Here is a 19,626-nt window from a genome sequence, read left to right as displayed (position 1 = left end):
ACACAATGGAATACTACTCTGCAGAAAAAAAAAATGGAATTTTAAAATTCACATGAAAATGGATGGAACTTGAAGAAACCATCCTGTATGAGGTAACCCAGTCACAAAAAGAGGAACATGGAATGTACTCACTCATATATGGATTTTACACAAAATGCAATGGGTCAAAGCCTATAAGTCATACCTCCAGAGAAACGAGAATACAAGAAGGAATCTAAGAGATTCATACAAGGTCCTTCACAGAAGGGGAAAGAAACAAGATATTCTAAGCTTATTTGGCAGTGGGGGGGGCAGTGAATGGAGAGTAAGCTATGAGAAAGACAAAGGGAGAAGAGGAAAGTACTTGAGACTAGGAAGATTGAGTCAGGGGAGGAATAGTGAGAGAAGAGAGAGAGAGAGACAGAGAGAGAGAGAGAGAGAGAGAGAGAGAGAGAGAGAGAGAGAGACCACATAAAAGTGGGAGCAATTGGAGGTTTGAAGAGAAAACTGACTCCAGACAAATATACTCAGACCTACAAGACTGACTAAAATTAACAATGTGAGCAACAGTGGAAAGGCTACCATAAATGCCCTTCCCAGTTAATGAGATTGATGAATAACTTATCCACCACCATAGAGTCCTCATCTAGCTGCTGATGGAAACAGAAGCAGACACCCACAGCTAAACACTATGATGAACTGGAATCCAGATGCAGAGAGGGAGGACAAGGCCAGGTTACAGAAACACACAGAGACAGCTGATATGAACAAGAAGAGCTAATGGGACCCAATACTGATAGCTGGGAAACCAGCATTGAACCAACTCAGACTCCCTGAACATGGGTCTCAGAAGACCTGGGCAGTCTAAGGGACCTCTGACAGTGAAACCAGGATGCCTTTGGCAGCACTTTTCATGTGGAGAATTACTCCTTCAACCTATAGGTAGGAATGAGGGCCTAGTCCCTACTACAAATGACTTGACAGATTTTGTTAACCCCTCCTGGAAGGCATCACACTCCATGTGTGTGTGTGAAGGGGGGGAATGGGTAGGGAGGATGGTCATGGGGCATGGGAATGAGGGAGAGAGGGAGGGAATGGGAAGTGGGATAAATATGTAAAATAAGAAAAGAAATTTAAAAAGGAAAAAATAATAAAAAAATTAAAGAAAAAATGAAAACCTGTATTCCACAAACTTTGAAATTTTCACAAAAATGGACAATTTTCTGGATAGATATTACATACCAAAATTAAGTCAAGAACAGATAAGCAATCTAGATAGACCTATAACCCCTAATGAAATAGAGGCAATCATCAGCCTCCCAGAGCCCAGAGCCAGATAGCTTCAGTGCAGAATTCTACCAGTAATCCAAAGAAGAGCTAATATCAATAGTCCTCAAAGTGTTCCACACAATAGAAGCAAAAGGTTCAGTGCCAAAAAATTTTATAGAGCTACAATTACCTTTGTACCCAAGTCACACAAATACACAACTTAAAAAGAGACCTTCAGACCAATATCCCTCATGAATATTGATCCAAAAATATTCAATAATTTACTAGCAAATTGAATCCAAGAACACATCAGAGAAATCATTCAGCATGACTAAGTAGGCTTCATCCCAGGGATGCGGGGATAGTTCAATATACAAAAGTCCATCGATGTAATCCACAACATAAACTGAAAACGAAAAACCACATGATCATCTCACTAGATGCTGAGAAAGAATTTGACAAAACCTATCACTGCTTCATGATAATGGTCTTGGAGAGATCAATGATAACAGGAAGAAACCTAAGCTTAATAAAAGCAATAAACATCAAATCAAGAGCCTACAATAAAATAAATGCAGTGAAAGTCGATGTGCTCTCTAAAATCAGGAACAAGACAAGGTTGTTCACTCTCTTCATAACTCTTCAATATTGTACTTGAAATTATTATATGGCGTAATAAGAAAACAAAAGGAGATCAAGGTGATACAAATTGGAAAGAAAGAAGTCAAACTTTCACTATTTGCAAATGATATGGTAGTTGGCATAAATGACCTGGAAAGCTCTACCAGGGAACTCCTACAGCTGATAAACTTCTTCAGCAAAGTGGCAGGATACAAGTTTATCTAAAAAAATTAATAATAAAAGTATCAGTACCCTACTATATACAAATAATAGAACTGAGAAAGAAATCAGAGAAATATCACCCTTTACAATAGCCACAAACAACATAAAATATCATGCAGTAATGCTAACCAAACAACTGAAAGACCTATATAATTAGAACTTTGCATCTTTAAAGAAAGAAATTAGACAAGGTACCAGAATTGGAAAGATCTTCCATGCTCTAGGATAGGTAGGATAAACATAGTCAAAATTAAAATCTTTCCAAAAGCAACCATCAGATTCAAAACAATCTCCATCAAATCCCAGCACAATTCTTCACATACCTTGAAAGAACAATACTCAAATTTGTATAGAAAAACAAAACCCCAAATAGCCAAAACAAATGTACAGTAAAGGAACCTATTGATGCATCACTATCCCTGACTTCAAGCTCATTATAGAGTTATCATGCTGAAAACATTTTGGTATTGGCACAAAAAAATAAGTAGCAATGGAATTGAATTGAAAACCCTTAAATTAAAGGGTTAAATTAAAAGACACACCTACAAACACCTAATTTTTGATACAAAGCTAAAATTATACAATGGAAAAAAGAAAGCATCTTCAACAAATGGTTGGGGGTGGCATAACTGGATGCTGACTTGTAGAAGACTGCAGATATTTCCATATCTATCACCATATAAATTTTTTAAGTTCAAATGGATCAAAGACCTTAACATAAATCCAGCCACCCTGCACCTCTCAGAAGAGAAAGTGGGAGGTATCCCTGAACAAATTGTTACAGGAGACCACCTCCTGAACAAAACAACAGTAGCACAGACACTGAGATCAATAATTAATACATGGGACCTCCTGAAATTGAAAAACTTCTGTAAGGCAAAGGACACAGTCTACAAGACAAAATGGCTCCTCACAGAATAGGAAAATATATTCACCAACCCCACATTTGAAGAGGGCTGATTTCCAAAATATACAAAGAACTCAAGAAGCTAGTCACCAAAATACCAAGTAATCCAATTAAAAAGTGTGATACAGAACTAAATAGAGAATTCTCAATAGAAGAGTCTAAAATGGCTGGAAGACACTTAAGAATATGCTCAACATCCTTAGCCACCAGGGAAATGCAAATCAAGACATCTCTGAGATACCATCTTACTCCTGTCAAAATGGCTAAAATCAGAAACACCAATGACAGCTTATGCTGAAGAGGATGTGGAGATAGGGGCTCACTTCTTCACTGTGGGTGGGCATGAAAACTCATACAGCCACTTTGTAAAATAGGATAGCAGTTCCTCAGAAAAATGAGAAAAAGTCTATTTCAAAATCCAGTAATTCCACTTTTATGCATATACCTAAAAAGTGCACATTCATACAACAGAGTCAAATTTTGTTCAACAATGTTCATAGTATCATTATTTGTAATAGCAAGAACCTGGAAGCAACCTAAATGCCCAACTGAAGGTGGTTGGAGAAAATGTGGTACATTTTCACAATGGAACACTACTCAGCAGAAAACAAAAAAGGATGGATTCTTGAAATTCACAGGCAAATAAATGGATGAAACTAGAAGAAAACATTCTATGTGGGTAACCTAGTCACAAAAAGACAATTACCATAGGTACACTCTCATACAAGGATTTTATACATAGAGCAAAGGATTCCCAACCTACAATCTACACTGCCAGAAAAGCTAGGAAACAAGGAACACCCTAAGAGAGACATACATGATCTCCCGGACATGGGGAAAGGGACAGGATCTCCTGAAGAAATTGGGAGTAGGTGAGGTGGGGAAAACAGAGTTAGGAGAAAGAGAAGGGGAGAAGATGAGTGGAGAGGAGAATACAAGGGACCAATATGATTGTGTTGGGGGAAGAAGAGAGGACAGCAAAAAAAGAGATACCATAATTTGGGAAGCCATTATAGGTTTAATGAGAAATCTGCCACTAGGAAAATTTCCAGAGATCTACAAGAATAACCCCAACTAACAATCTAAGTAATTATAGAGAGGCTACCTCAAATGCCTTTCCCTGATAATGTAATTGATGATTACCTTGTATGCCATCCTAGCAGCTTCATCCAGTAGCTAATGGAAGAAGAAGCAGACACACACAGCTAAACACTGAGCCAAACTCCTGGCACCCAGTTGCAGAGAGGGAGGAGAGATGAGCAAAGGGGTTGATATAAGGCTGGAGAAATCCACAGAAACAGCTGACATGAACAAGGGAGTGGTTGGGAAAGCTATGGCATTTCTGGTAGTGGATCACTTTTATTCCTAGTGTACAAGTGGATTTGGGAGCCCATTCCAAATAGATGGATACTCTCTCAGTCTAGATACATGGGGGGGGGGCTGGCTAGGTCATGCTCCAAGTAATATGACAGACTTTGAAGATTCAAGCATGGAAGGCCTCACCCTCCCTGGGGAGCATGAAGGGAATGAGATACATGGTTGGTGGGCAGTAGGGGAGGAGAGGAATCTGTAATTGACATATAAAAATTGCTTGTTTCTGATTTAAATGAATAGAAAAAAAGAAACATATCTTAGGACTTATTGAATTTCAGTAAATGTTAAAGAAGAATGTATCCTTTAGTTTGTGTCTTAACATTGAACCACTCATAATCTTCATAATCAATTCAAAATTTCAAATAATAAATGCAATTAAATATTACATTTAAAGGCATATTTCTGGGTAAAATTTTATGCAAATAGGTGTGGTGATATATTATTTATGATCTAATAAAACTTGCTTGGTGATCAAATTGCAAAGCTAGCCATAGCCATAGAGGCCAAACAATGGTGATACACACTTTAAATCCAGAAGTCATATTAGAAGTTGGGCAGTGGTGGCATAGGTCTTTGTTTTCAGCACTGGAGAGGTATATAAGACAAAGTAGGCAATTATTCTACAGCCATGTGGAGGACAGGATCACCCCAGTTGTAGTAGCAGTGAGAGCTCTCCGGTGGTTTGACTGGCTTGCTTCTCTGATCTTCAGCTGGAACTCTCATATCTTGCTCTGAGTTTTTATTATTTGTATTACAGATAGGTTGTTTTGTTGTTTTTGAAAGTTAGGTCAAGAAATGGCACAATTAAAATTCACAGATAACAATTCAGGCTATTGCTGTTGTCTTTGGCTGTCTCCCAGAACTTAAAAGTAGAACCTGACCACTGTGTATCAGATACTTCAGACCCAGAAATTGGAAGAATAGGGTGAAACTGACCTGGAAGTCTCCTCAAGGACTAGATCTCAGAGCATATGAAGGTGTTCTGTAAGCTGATAAGGAAGAAGAGCATTCAACATCTGTGAAGTTTCAAAATAACAATGAGCAGCATGGCAAAATAATAATGGCACTTGTATCTTTGTAATAATCAAGAGTCATTAAATTAGGCTTAAGATCTACTCAGTAGGATGTAATTCATGCCAAATACTATTCATGTCTGCTGGGGTCATGGACTCAAGAGGAGAACCCACCACTTCTACTCTCTTGATATAATTTCAAACTACATCCTTAATATCTACCTTTATACCTACAGACAAATGTATCTCTCAACTCTTATGGAAGGAGCGTCTTTTGCCAAGAATAGTGACTACTATAGAAAATCACATTTGAGCAATATGTCAGAGAACAGCAAATGCTGAGGCTTCCAACTCAAACCAATTTATCTACAATACAACTTTCATATGCAAGACTTATGGAATATAGCAAGGGGGTAGTGTAAAAATATTGTAAGAGCCATGGGACCAAGGCATCTACTATTATATTATGTTGTATGTATATATCAGGGAAGATACATTCATAGAGCCTTTGTTGTTTCATCAGTATTTGAACAATGACAAGGTCAACTGATGTGCCAACATGAACACAGGAATCTCACAAGGCCTACCCACAGATAAAAAACTATAGGCAATTACTGACTATTGAGATAGAAAGAACAAATCTTCCTCAGGAGTGAGCCTCTGGTAGGTTATTCCATCCTAAGTAGTCAGCCCTAAAAACATGTACCTAAAATCAAAACTAAAAAGACTTAGATTGTATAAAATTATAGAATATATATATATATATATATATATATATATATGTGTGTGTGTGTGTGTGTGTGTGTGTGTGTGTGTGTGTGTGTGTGTATGTGTATAACAATAACAATTAAAGAAGAGGAGTAAAGTTATGGGAAGAGGTTGGGAGGAGGATAAGTAATTTGGTTATTATTAGTGACTTGGAGAAAGCTGATTCAATGGATTAGAATTTTATGGATTAGACAGATTACTGTGAGGAAGCATATCCTTGTCAGCATTAACTATATTCTGTTATATTGACCCTGTCCATTCTGATTGGTAAAAAGATGAACTCTCAAAGTAGCTTTTATTCACACTTTCTGGATGACTAAGAAAACCATTTCTTTAAGTGTTCTTCACCCATATGAGTATCCTCCATCATCTCTTTACTGTTCTTCCCATCAGCTGCTCTATTTTGTTTGTTTGTTTGTTTGTTTGACTAGGATATTTGTTTGATGGAAAGAAAAGAAAATCTAGTAAATAGGGAACTACTGGATGGGTGAAAGATGGAAATGTTACCACCACTGTATCCTTGAGTATGTGAGAACAGATGAGAAATTGTAAACATGTGATAGTTCAGATTACTGTGAGGAAGCATATCCTTGTCAGCATTAAATATATTCTGTTATATTGACCCTGTCCATTCTGATTGGTAAAAAGATGAAGTCTCAAGGTAGCTTTTATTCACACCAACAGTGCTTTATTCATTAATCAGTATGAGAAACATATATACATAATGGCATCTCCCATCATCTCTTTTCTGTCTAAATAAAAAGAAGGGTTTTAACCTTAACATAGCAAAATATATCACATAGCAGTTATCAAATAAGAATCACAGTTAACAATATTTAGTCCATTAACATTTTGCAAGATTTGAAGGAAATTTTCCATCATCTATCCTATCTTTGTGTGTCTAAATCTAAGTAACTTATCTTTAATCCCAACTAAGGAAAACTATAACCATAACTATTTGTCTTCAACTCCCTCAGAGACCATAGAAGGATAATATATAAACTCTAGAAATGACAGAGACAACTCACTGCCTGGTCACCCGAAATTCTTTTGTAATCTTCCATCTTCAACCCATAGGCCATAGTGTGTCTGGCAGACTCTTCAGCAAAGCAGGAAACTTTAAACTGTCTTCTTGTACTGGAAGTTTGTCAGTCATTTTTTTCTGTGTCCTGCAGACTGTCTAGCAGACTCTTCCATTAAGCAGAATTCTATAGCAATGTCCATCTTGAATCAGCAATCACTTTTCTGTGGGTCCTGCATGTCCAGTTTATATACCACAAAGTCAAACAGTCCAGACAAGAGCAGTATCTTGTCCAAATGGCTGGTCTTACCATATTGGAAGTAAACTCCATAAGGAGTTTCTTCAATGTCCATCTTCCTTTTTGACGCAGGTGGTGTTGACAGGAGCAATTATGTCTCATTGTCAAGAAAATCCTAAACCATTTTAAATGTCATATTCTGTAGGTCTTTGAAATGTTTGAAGAATGCCTATTCATTTTAAATACATTTCTATATATCTAGAAAACCTAATTCATCTAACTATAAGCTTTGACTATAATAGGTAACTATCTATAATCTGTACTAAATTATACATTACATTTCTAAATGAGCTATATAAACACAATACCTAAACAAAAGGAGAAATATACATATTACAAAATTGACATTAAATTTGTATCAATAAATGAAAATCCATTCCAAAACAAAGTATTCATATCTATATCATAATTCCATTTTTACCTTTAAAAATTATTGGCTGTGATCATTAACCATTTATAACCAAGTCCATTTAAATGAAAACAAACATTTATAAACCCTATTTGGGAATTTGGGCGTCATTCATTCCAAACTACTTCCTGCTGATAGGGGGCGCTGTCATGGGAATCCTAAGAAGATGCAGAAATCCTTGCATAGTCTGCAAGGCTGCCTTGTTCAAGCTGTTTTGAATGTTGGATCACAAGGAACACTGTTTCAGGGGGTCTGGCTTGATCAAACCACATTAGTCTGGAAGGAATCCACAGCTTTTTATTTTCTGTGGAAACAAAAATAGAAATCCTTTTTCCCAGTAACTTGTTCTTAGACTTAAATTGTGGAGTCAAACCATTTTTAAAATTTATAAATTGAATTAATCCAGCAGCATTTGTTTTATCAGTTGTTGTTATTTCCTCAGCAGTCAAACTATTTAAAGACAACAGAATAGCATATAGCATCCATAATTTTTCTGTGCTTTCCATCTTTACAAGGCTTTTTTATTACTCTGTTTTTTTTTTGTTTTTTTTTTTTTTTGTTTTGTTTTGTTTTGTTTTTGAGACAGGGTTTCTCTGTGTAACTCTTATCTGTCCTGGAATTCACTCTGCATACCAGGTTTACTTTGCAAATCACAGAGATTTGCTTGTCTCTGTCTCCTGAGTGCTGGGATTAAAGGCGTGTGCCACCACACCCAGCTTTTCTCTGTCTTTTTAAAACATTTTTTTTTCTCTCTCTCAAGCCTGCATATTTTTTAAAACACACTGTAAATAAACCTTTAGCTTTTACTTAATGTGAATCTGTCTTTACTGTAAATCTTTATCTTTTTGTAGCCACTATTCTTTTATCTGGTAAACAACAACATTGCTGAAATGAAAGTCATAGTTGCGGTTTACCAAAGATGGTGGCAAGTACTTTTACTGCCAGCAATGAAAGCTGTGCCCACTGCCTTGGTCTGTGCTGCCATCTAGCAAGCATGCTGCCGGCTTGGAGATGTGATCAATGCCATTTCCCACTCTCCTACACAATAAATTGTTAGCAGTGCTTTTTTAAAGCCATGCGGATTTTGCCCCTTATGCTGAGTCAGGAAACCTCTCTTAAAGGAGCCGCGTGGATATTTGCTTGTCTCTCACAAAGCAGAGTCCAACTGAGAAAAATGCTGCTACCAAGAAACCTTGCTTGTCTCTGTTCTTTTGTATCTAAAACCCTTTCTTGAGCTTTTGTTAAATTTTAAGTGGAAGTTCTTATTAGCCCCATGTTGGGCACCATATGTAAGGAGTACTGTTTTTCTGCCTGCCACCAGTCTTGTCCTGCAGCTGCACCATCCCCAATTAACACACAAGAGACCCTGTATTGATATAATACTGTTGTCCAGTTACTTGTTTCTTAACGGCTTGCTCTGTCATAAGTATTAACCCATTTCTGCTGATCTATGTATTTTCATGTGGTCTTCTCTTACCAGAGAGCCAGCTGGCATTCTGCTTTCGCCAGACTCTCCATCTTGACTCCTCCATCCTACTTCCTCTTTTGTCCTTCTCTCCTAGTCCTTCCTATCTTCTTTTCCTATTGGCCAACAGTGCTTTATTCATTAACCAGTATGAGAAACATATATACATAAAAGTATATTCTTTTGTGTTTGAATGAAATGCTGTGCTTTTGTTTAAGACATCAATTACCTCTAACATTTCTCTGTTTGCTTATGTATAAATTTTGCCTATTCATGAGTGGAGTATTGAAGTCACTCCCTATTACTGTATGAGGGTCAATATATGATTTACATTTTAGTAGGGTGCCCCTTTTAATCAAGTTGGGTGACTTTGTGTTTGGTGCATAGATATCAAAAATTGTGATATCCTCATTTGGATTTTTCCTTTAGTAAGTATGTAGTAACCTTTCCTATCTGTTTTGATTAGTTTTGATTTGAAGTTTATTCTTTCTGTTATTAAAATGGCTACACTAGTTTAGTTCTTAGGTCTCTTTGCTGGAAATATCTCTTTTCATCCTTTAATCCTAAAGTCCTATCTATTTTTTCAACTAAGGTACATTTTTAGATGGAGTTGAAAGGTGGATCCATTTTTTCTCATGACCATTCTGTTATTTTGGGTCTTGTCTGTGTGTGTGTGGTGGGGGGTGGGGTGGGAGATTAGATGTTGGTGTTAAAGATATCAATGAGCAAGGTTGTTGATTTTTGCCATTTTGTTGTTGTGTTCCATTTCCTTCCCTGTTTTGATTTGCTATTTCTGGATTATTTATTCCCCATATTTCTTATGTGTGGCTAGGTACCACAATTGAAGTTTTCTTTGTAGTGTCTTCTGTAGAAATGGATTTGTAGACAGATATTGCTTTAACTTGGTTTTAGCTTTGAATTATTATTTTTTGACTATTGTGATTGAAAGTTTAGTTCTGTATAGTGGTCTGGGCTGACATCAGTGGTCTTTTAGAGTCTTTAGAATGTGTTTTCAGTCTCTCCTGCCTTTTAGAAATCAGGTGCTTTTCTAAGAGATCTACATTTATATGTTACTTGTGCCTTTCAATCTTGTATCTTTTAGTATTCTTTTTGTTCTACACATTTAATATTTTGGTTATCATGTACTGAGGGGAACTTCTTTTCCAGTTCACTCTACTTGTGCCTTAAAAGGCATGTCCTTCTTTAGGTTGGGAAAAGTTTTAAATATTTTCTATGCCTTTCATCTGGATTTCTTCTCCTTCCTCTATCTCTATTATTTGTAGATTTTATTTTTTCATAGTGTCACAGATTTCCTGGAAGTTTCATGCCTAATTATTTTTGATTTAACCTTTTCTTTGTTCAAGTTATGCATGTTTTCTATCTTGTCTTCAATGACCTAGACTATTTCTTACATCTCTTGTTTCCTATTTGTGAGTCTTGTTTCTGAATTTCTGGTTCAAGTTTTAAGTTTTATTTCTCAGTTTCCTTCAGTTTGGGTATTCTTTATTGTTATTTCCACTTGCCAGTTTTGAATTGTTTTGTTCATTTCATTCTACTGTTTGTCTATTTTCCAACAGATTTCTTTAAGTGATTTATTCATTTCATATTTAAGAACCTCTAACATATTCATAAAGTCTACCTTAATGTTCTCACCTTGTGCTTCAGCTATATTGAATTTCTGAGGGTCTAACATTGTAGGATTGCTGGGTTTGGGTGGAAACATATTGTCCTTGCTATTTTGTTTGTGTTTTATGTTGACATCTATGAATCTTGGATTGTGATGACTGAATTCTAGCTGTTGATATCTAGTCTTGTCTTTGTTGGGTGATTGTTTCTTTTCCTTGGATTCTGTTGCCTTTTCTGATTCTTATGATAATGTTGCATGTGTTATTTTCCTGGTAGACAATGCTCCTGAGATCCTAACAGGTGTATTCCCTGGTATTCAAGAACTGGTCTACAAGGATGCTGGGTTTAGGGTTCACGGGGTCTAGGAAAGCAGAGTGTTCCACACGGATCTGTTTAGTGCCCTGGGAATGGGAATAGAAGTAGGAGCAGCCACAGTCAGCAGTTTGCTCCAAGTGTGGGGATGCAGGAGTAAAATACATGATCATAAAATAAAGGCACATAGAATGGAGTATCTGTGTGTTACATGAATTACTGTTATAATGTGGGTATAGTTTATTCTACAAGTATTCATATGTTGCCTAGTACTGAAGAGATTATTCAGTGGTTAGGAACATTTGCTACTCTTGAAGAGGAGCCAGGTTAGATTTCCTGCTTATAACTTCAGATATAGCAGATCCCATACCATCTATTGACATCTGTGGGATCATACAGGATTCAGTACACATATTCTCTCTCTCTCTCTCTCTCTCTCTCTCTCTCTCTCTCTCTCTCTCACACACACACACACACACAAATCAATTAAACGTCTTTAAGTCAACAAACTATCTGCTGCGCTGGAAGCTTGGTGTCTTGTGTGGTGGTGCTAAAAAATGAAGGTTCATAATAGTGTTTAGTAGCATCAAAAACATGTGTTTTCCTACATCAAAGGTCTGGACTAGAAGTGGACCCACCCACTTCAAACCAAGAAAATAATCCCTCACATGTGTGCCCTATAATTCTGTAGTCTAGTTACAGCTGTGCTCAGGTTGACAACCAAAATCAGCCATCACAAAATGTCTGTCATAGGCTCCATGCAAGATATATGGCATCCTATATGTGAAATGAGCATCTTGGGATCTGCACTGTTATTGAAATGTCCTCCCACAAAATCTGAAACATGTCTTTGTATCTTACTTTAAATGAAGTAAGGTGTCAGATCACCTGCAACTGGAGTTATAGACTGTTGTGAGCTGCCATGTGGATGCTGGGAATTTAACCTGGGTCCTCTGGAAGAGCAGCCAGTACTATTAACCACTGATCTATCTCTCTATCGCAGACCATGTGCCCTTTTATTCTGTGCACATAAACACTAACTACAGTAACTAGCTTATTTTCAAAAACTATTAACTTTCAAATTCACAGACAAAAAGGTGATTATTATATAAAACATTTAACCAAGAATTGATTTGCTAGCTTACTAATCCATATTTAATCCCAATACATCTATAATTATTTAGGTATATTTAAGTATATGTGAAATGAATATGTAGTAACTTTATTCTGAATAAAGCTTTCATATTATGTACCATTTTTTCCTGTCATTTTCTGGCATTACCATATATCATGTTTGCCTATATGACACATTTGTTTAAATTACTTATAATTTCTATATTATATTAAAAAGTTCCTTTTGTCATTTTATTCTAGCACCCACCTTTTCCTAAGTAGAGATAAATGTGCATTTTTTTATGTAAGAACAAATGTGGATATTTGGAGCCTATTTAAGATCATTAAGTGAACAGAAATTGAAATTTGTATCAACCCATTTTATACCTATTCCACAGACTATGTGTTGAAAAATTGGGAAAAAATGATGGCACTATGTTCTGGGCTATTTACTTTTGCTATTAAATATAGAAAAAAAAGGGAAAGCTATCTTTCAGTCTAAACATGAATTCAGACACTGTTCACATAACTGTCCCCATACCTTGAGAGCCTGAAATGGTCTTCCACAGCAGGTTTTCTATTCATTTTTTACATCATTGTCTCCAGATCCAAAAAGAATTAAAAATTGTGAAGCCTCACCTCTAAACATACTTTCCACATAGAGCTGAAGTTTTGCTGAGCTTTAGAAACTATGCTGAAAGGTTATTGTGTGTTTAGGGCAAAGGTGGACTTTTTATTAGAAACGCTTTTGCTACCTCATTCTTCCCATGAACCAAGAGGCAGAAAGTCCACTCAGAAAACATAGCCTTATAGGGATGGGGAATTGCAAATCAAACAATCGGGCCTCAGGAAAAAATAAAAGTTAATAGCAAGTAACCTTATTTGCATCTATATCTTGTCAAACAATACATGTAGTTTTAATGGCTCATTGAGAAAATTATTTTCTTCCTTTAATCTTGATATCGTGTTCAGGTTACTATCTATCATAATATCAATGTGGTTAAAAATGCCTTCTCAGTGGCATTCTTAAAAATATAATATTTGTATTAAAAGACAGATGAGTGCATGATTCATCACACATATGAAAGTCTGTTTTACTTCTTAATAAATGTTAGCTTCTAAGTTAACAAATCTTTGGATTCTAGTATTAGTCACCATAAAGATGTCATTCTGGGAGGAGTCTTATTTTTCAGTGTTTGCAATTAAGAAAAAATATTTGGCCTTAACTGTAGATTATATAAACATTCTCAAATAAAGACAGAACAAAATCAAATAAATAAGCATACATTTATACATACTTAAGTATCTAAGATATTAGCAAGAATAGTTAAGCTCAGGTACAAATATAAAAATTTTCTTTGACATTACAGACTATATGGAAGAGTGTGATTGGAGTCATTATTGATACATTCATCTGCCTTGATCTTGAGTGACAGAATAAATGTTAGTAACTATTTTACAAATAGTTGATGCATATTTACTGAACACTAAGGAAAGTTTATACATATCTGAATACATTTGTATCAGAAACTTAAATATCTGCATTAAAAGTATTTCTTGAACAATGCCTGATTTTATACCTAGAAAAATAACATTTTACTGTAAGAATGACATACATTTATTCATATAAGCATAAATACATATGTGTATTGTATATGTTTGTTTTCAAGGCAATAACTCACAGGACTGGAGAGATGGGTCTGCAGCTAAGAGAAATTAGTGTTCTTGTACAAGATCTGATTTTGTTCCCAACAACCATGTTGGGCAGCTTATAACCACTTTTTTATAAAGTCTTTTGAAAATAATCCATATCCTGATATATATACTAAATGTAATTTATTTTTGAACATCCTTAATATTAGATATGCAGTCCTCTAACCTTTTTCTGCCCAGAGATGTTTCTGCCCTCTTTTGATCTTCTAGACACCTGTACTCTCATGCACATATTCTCATACATGGACATATAATTAAAACACATAACAATAATAAATTTTAAAATAAAAAAAGACACAAGGAAGAATATTATATACGCTTTAACAATATATTTTCTACTGTTGTGGTTTGAGGAATTAGATGCTCCCAAAGGCCTATGTTTTGAAAGCTTGTTTCCTACCTGATGGTATTTCATTAGGCCATTCTAGAAACTTTGGTAGGTAAGATCTAGCTGGAGGAAATCAGTCTCTAGGAAGAACTTCTTGAGACTGCCTTTCCCTGGCTTCTCCTAGTGTGTTTTTCTGCTTCTTGTGTATTTTTGAGGAGAAGAAAGTCCTACCACAGGATCCCATTCCCATAATATCTGATCACGTGGATGGGAACAATACCCAGGACTGGACCCTCTATAACTATTAATTAAGAGAAGTAATCCTCCATGTAGTGTGTTTCATCAGGTATTTTGTGACAATGCTTCAAAAGTAAGCAACATGTATAATGATTCTTTAATATTTTAAGTAAGGAGAGTTTAATGAATAGTAGTATTCTTTCAGTTGATCATATCTTTTTGGTTAATTATTAAAGTTTGAGAGCTTGTTCTGTAGAAAACTCCAACATCTAACAGTTTCTCTATAGAAAGTACAAGTATATTTTGCATCTTTGTAATACAATTGCCAGAGCTGGTGATAAAAAGATAGTTCCAGAATACATTTGGTTTTACAATTCAGAGGTAAAGGAAACTAATATACTAAAAGAGTGATCACTCAATGGTTAAGAGCACTTGTTTCTGTTGTGAATGCTCTGAGTTCAGTTTCCAGCACCCACATACAGCCCACAACTATCAATAACTCAATTCTAGGGAATCATACTCCCTCTTACAACCTCTAAGGCCACCAGGCATACAAGTAGAACACACACACACACACACACACACACACACACACACACACACCTTATATGACAAAGAATAATGAGTGTTTATGTCTCCTAAAAAGAAAGATCTTAAGATTGCTTGTGACTCCAATCAAAGTCATTTGAAAAGATTTCCATAACTTTACATGTGATTCTATTTCTATTTTGAACATTGTAAGCATCAAGTATCCCTTTCCTCAACCTTTTTCTGCACCATTCTTTTATCTTCCATCCACTTAAACTGTTCTTCCACTATTTCCTTTCTGCCTTAATTTAGAACACAGTTGGGGTTTTTTTTGTTTGTTTGTTTAATTTTTTTATTAGTATGTTTCTGTTCCTCCCTCTATCTCATCGAGGGACTGTTTATAACTTAGCGTACCCTTGAAGTTCCCAAAAGAAAAAAGTTTTATATATGTATATTTAATAATGGTAGAATGGTGGTTAAAAAACCTCCATTTCTAAGCAACTACTGTTGGCTGCAGAATTTGTGTAGGAATAGACAGTAAGAAGCAATTACATGATCAATTATCCAAAAGAACAAAAAAAGTTTGGACCCCACCAGCATCCACACTAGCCAGTATGCCATTTAATGATCCCATATATGTTATCAAGCTGTCACTTGTGGATATCTGTGTGAGCTATAAATTTTCATAAAGGTGAATATGTAACCTTCCTCTGTCTGTTCATTTCCTAGGCTGTATGAAAAATCCACTGTATCATACAGACTTCTACAGTTGGTCCTTTCCTCATAGGACCAAGTTCTTTATTATCCATATGAATCACAGCACATGCTGGTTTTGCTAAGCAGGTTACACATTCCAGCCATTCCTTCACTCAAGTAGTTCCTAATCTTCCTATGACGTTAGTCAGTTCCGTATGTTACAGTTATGTTAGTCAGTTCCTTATGTTACAGTTACCCCAACCATTAAATTTCTACTTCCTAACTGAAGTTTTGTTACTGTTACAAATCATAATGTAAATATCTAACACTCAGTGTATCTGGTATGTAACACCCAAGTGGCTCAAGACCCACAGGTTGAGAAACACTGCATCACTCCATTTCTTTTACTGTTCCTCTTCTATTCTGGCTTCTGAGAACTCCACTATTCCAACTGTGATGGCACCTCATGATGGAGCCATGCTAAGGCTCTTTCTGATCAGTGGTAGCAGGGTCAGCTAACTCTTAATCTGCCATTTCTGAGAGGGGTTTGGGTACTTGTCATAAATTAGGCTTCCTCTCCCTATGTGCCTTCAGATACTTGAGCTGTTTAAGTATATTAATGTATATTTTATGATTTGGGAACAGAGGCTGATTAATAAAATCACTTTAGGGATTTACCTACGTGTAACCTATATGTTAAAATGCTGAAATGTAACAAATTAACATATTTAACATTTTGTAACCTGATATTAATCATCATGGAAGTATATAATTAATGAGAACCATATCATAGTTCTTTAATTATGGATCTTTGTTAATTTTATATAGGAAAAGACTAAAAAATTTGAAAAATTCTATTTGGAAAGATCTTGGAATAAAAAGAGAAATTTTCAAAACATATCAACTGCTTAGAAAAATGATGACAAATATCAACAAAATCAGAATTATGAGAGAAAAGTGAAGTTCTAAAGAAAATCTATTACATATACATTTTGTTGATGCTTCAAGGGAACCCTTACCCTTCTGAGGAGTGGATGGGGAAGGTTAAGGGAGAGAGAAGGGGAACTAGGGCTAATATTTAAAATAAAAAAATAAATAAATTAAATAAAATTTTAAAAATGTAAGTTAACACCTGAAAAGTAAATTAAGATATCTGTTTACAAATATAGCTAAAGGCATAGATACTGACAACAACAAAGCAGATGACCTCATTGTACCAATGTTTATAAGATACAAAGCAATAAAAATTCTTCCTGTCATAAATTGTCATTCAACTAGTTTAATTTCTATTTGAAGTGAATTATTATTGACTATTAGCAATATTGTATATCCAGCTTTGAAGTTCAGTTCTAGACTTTTCAAGCTTGAAGAAGGATAACACTATTTATCTTAGAAGCACAACTAAAGTTAGATCTAGATTATTTAGAATGGAATATGTCTCACGTCCAATCAGAGATCTGTTGGCTACCTTCATAACAGCAGTGCTACTATTGAACAAATGGGAACATCTTTCCTAGCAAATTGGTCTGATAGATCATAGGATTGAAAACCAGGGTAGATCATTGATACCTTTCTTTCCCTAACAGCCTGGGTAAGATCATTTATGCCTACATATCATCTTCTGAGATTGTGAAAGCTAACCAGCAAAGAGGATGTCTTTAGCTCAGTTCTAGTTTGTATCCTACATAAAAACTTCCAGAACATATGGCATCTTGAGCAAAATCTAGTTTCAGTGATCCATCAGGTATCTGGATTGTTTTGTGGGGTTCCTGACCCTCTCCAATGACCTGCTCTTAAGGATTTGGCACTAAGGTTTTTGTTTAGAAACCAAGGCTTCTGGTAGCATCAGATTTAGTCAGACAGGCTATCTCCTTTCAAATCCTTTTATTATAAATTTTATATTTAATTATTCAAAACCTGTGTCTTTCATTTAATTCACCATGCCTTGTAGTAGACTCATCATAATTACCCAAGATATATGATGAATGATCAAAGTGAAAAAACATAAATCAAGATAATTCTTTTCAACCAAAATATTAATACAATGGATAAAACCCTAAATTGGAGATGATGGACATATAAAATTGATTAATATTTTGACTTATATATGAATATTTAGTAATCAGATATTTTATTACTATAAACTACATAAACATGAGCATATTTGTTAAAAATGTTCAAATAGCTTGAAATGTATGCATGAAGTCACCAGATTAAAACCTGAGACTATGAAATTAAATTAAATTAAAAAATATTGGTAATTTTCACATAATAAATAAAGCTAAGTTATATCCATAAATATTTGTATATGTAAAGTTGCCAAAATAGGGTATATTTTCTTGTTTACAACTTGTTTTTCATTATATAATTTTTAGTTTTTTTATTTATTTACATGAGTATTTGATATGATTCTCTATATAATATCTCCTCAATACTTATCCTGTAATTGTTTGTGTAATTCAAAATATATTTTTGACTAAAAAGGAAAGATAAAAGAAAAACACAACAGAAATCCAGCATATTTTAAACAAAAAACAATAATTATCAAATAAAGTATTATTAAATTTATTATTAAATTTAATAAGTCTATTATCTTTGCTTTCAGAAATAAATAGAACATATACTAAAAGTTGTTGCAAATATATATATATATTTAATTTAATTTTATGTGAAATAAGTAGTCTACAATAACTAAATATCAAAAGGATACTTTAAAGGAGAAAATTCATAGGGAATATCTATAAGAAGATAACAATTTATCATAATATACGAGGGTTTAATTAATGAAATATCCTACATGGTTATAGGCTTTATTTTAATTTATTCAATAAATACTTAAATGAGTACCTGCCTTGCAGCACAGATAATACTAACACTAAAAATGTTTCAGTAAACTTTTTAAAATCATTGCTTATATAGTGATATGTTTATTTAAACTTAAATAGTGATATGTTTATGTAATATTGTATTTTATCTAAGAGTACATGTGAATCCACAGCCATAAAATAGTTTGGGTTATAGCTTTAAATAAATCTTTAAAGAAAAAAAAAAGCACTTACATGTCACAGTGTTATTTTATGATTGATTGTAACAATTTTTAGAAGAAATGAGGATTCTTATAAAAGACAACTTATATTAAAAATTACACTGTTCGATGAAAATAATTATTTTTATATATTAGAGCCAACTCAAAGGTCCACAGGTTGAAAACAACATGCACTATGGTTGGAAATAAAGTCAAGACTGAAGAGATTCTAAACTTTGAGATTTGTACAGACTTGAGTTGCTTGTTTTACCTCATTGATTAAGATAATTATCAATATCCCAGACTGCATACAGTTCCTGTAAAACTTAAGTAGATCAAGTCCGTTAAGTAATTTGTATCTTGAAGAAAAATTTGCTGAACAGAGTAAGCATGAGATACATTACTGCCAAGAATTAATCAACATCATTACCGTTTTCTAAAGTACATTTTTAGGAATCCTGGTATGAAAGAAAAAATGCTCCTATAGTCAAAATAAATTCAAATCTACAGACTCAGATATGCAACGATGTAATTTTCTATACTTCTATTCACCAAGAATTTATATTGAGTTTGCTTTCCAACTGATGAACGAAACTCAGTTTAAACCACCGAAATACCCAGGGAAAGTACAGTATCTTACTTAGTTGGTCATTACCTAGCAAAGTTAGCCCCTCCTGAGATGATGTTTGTCCTGAATGGTGA

Source organism: Phodopus roborovskii, unplaced genomic scaffold, assembly GCF_943737965.1.
Source record: "Phodopus roborovskii unplaced genomic scaffold, PHOROB, whole genome shotgun sequence".
Taxonomy (NCBI): domain Eukaryota; kingdom Metazoa; phylum Chordata; class Mammalia; order Rodentia; family Cricetidae; genus Phodopus; species Phodopus roborovskii.
This window is presented reverse-complemented; position numbering follows the sequence as displayed.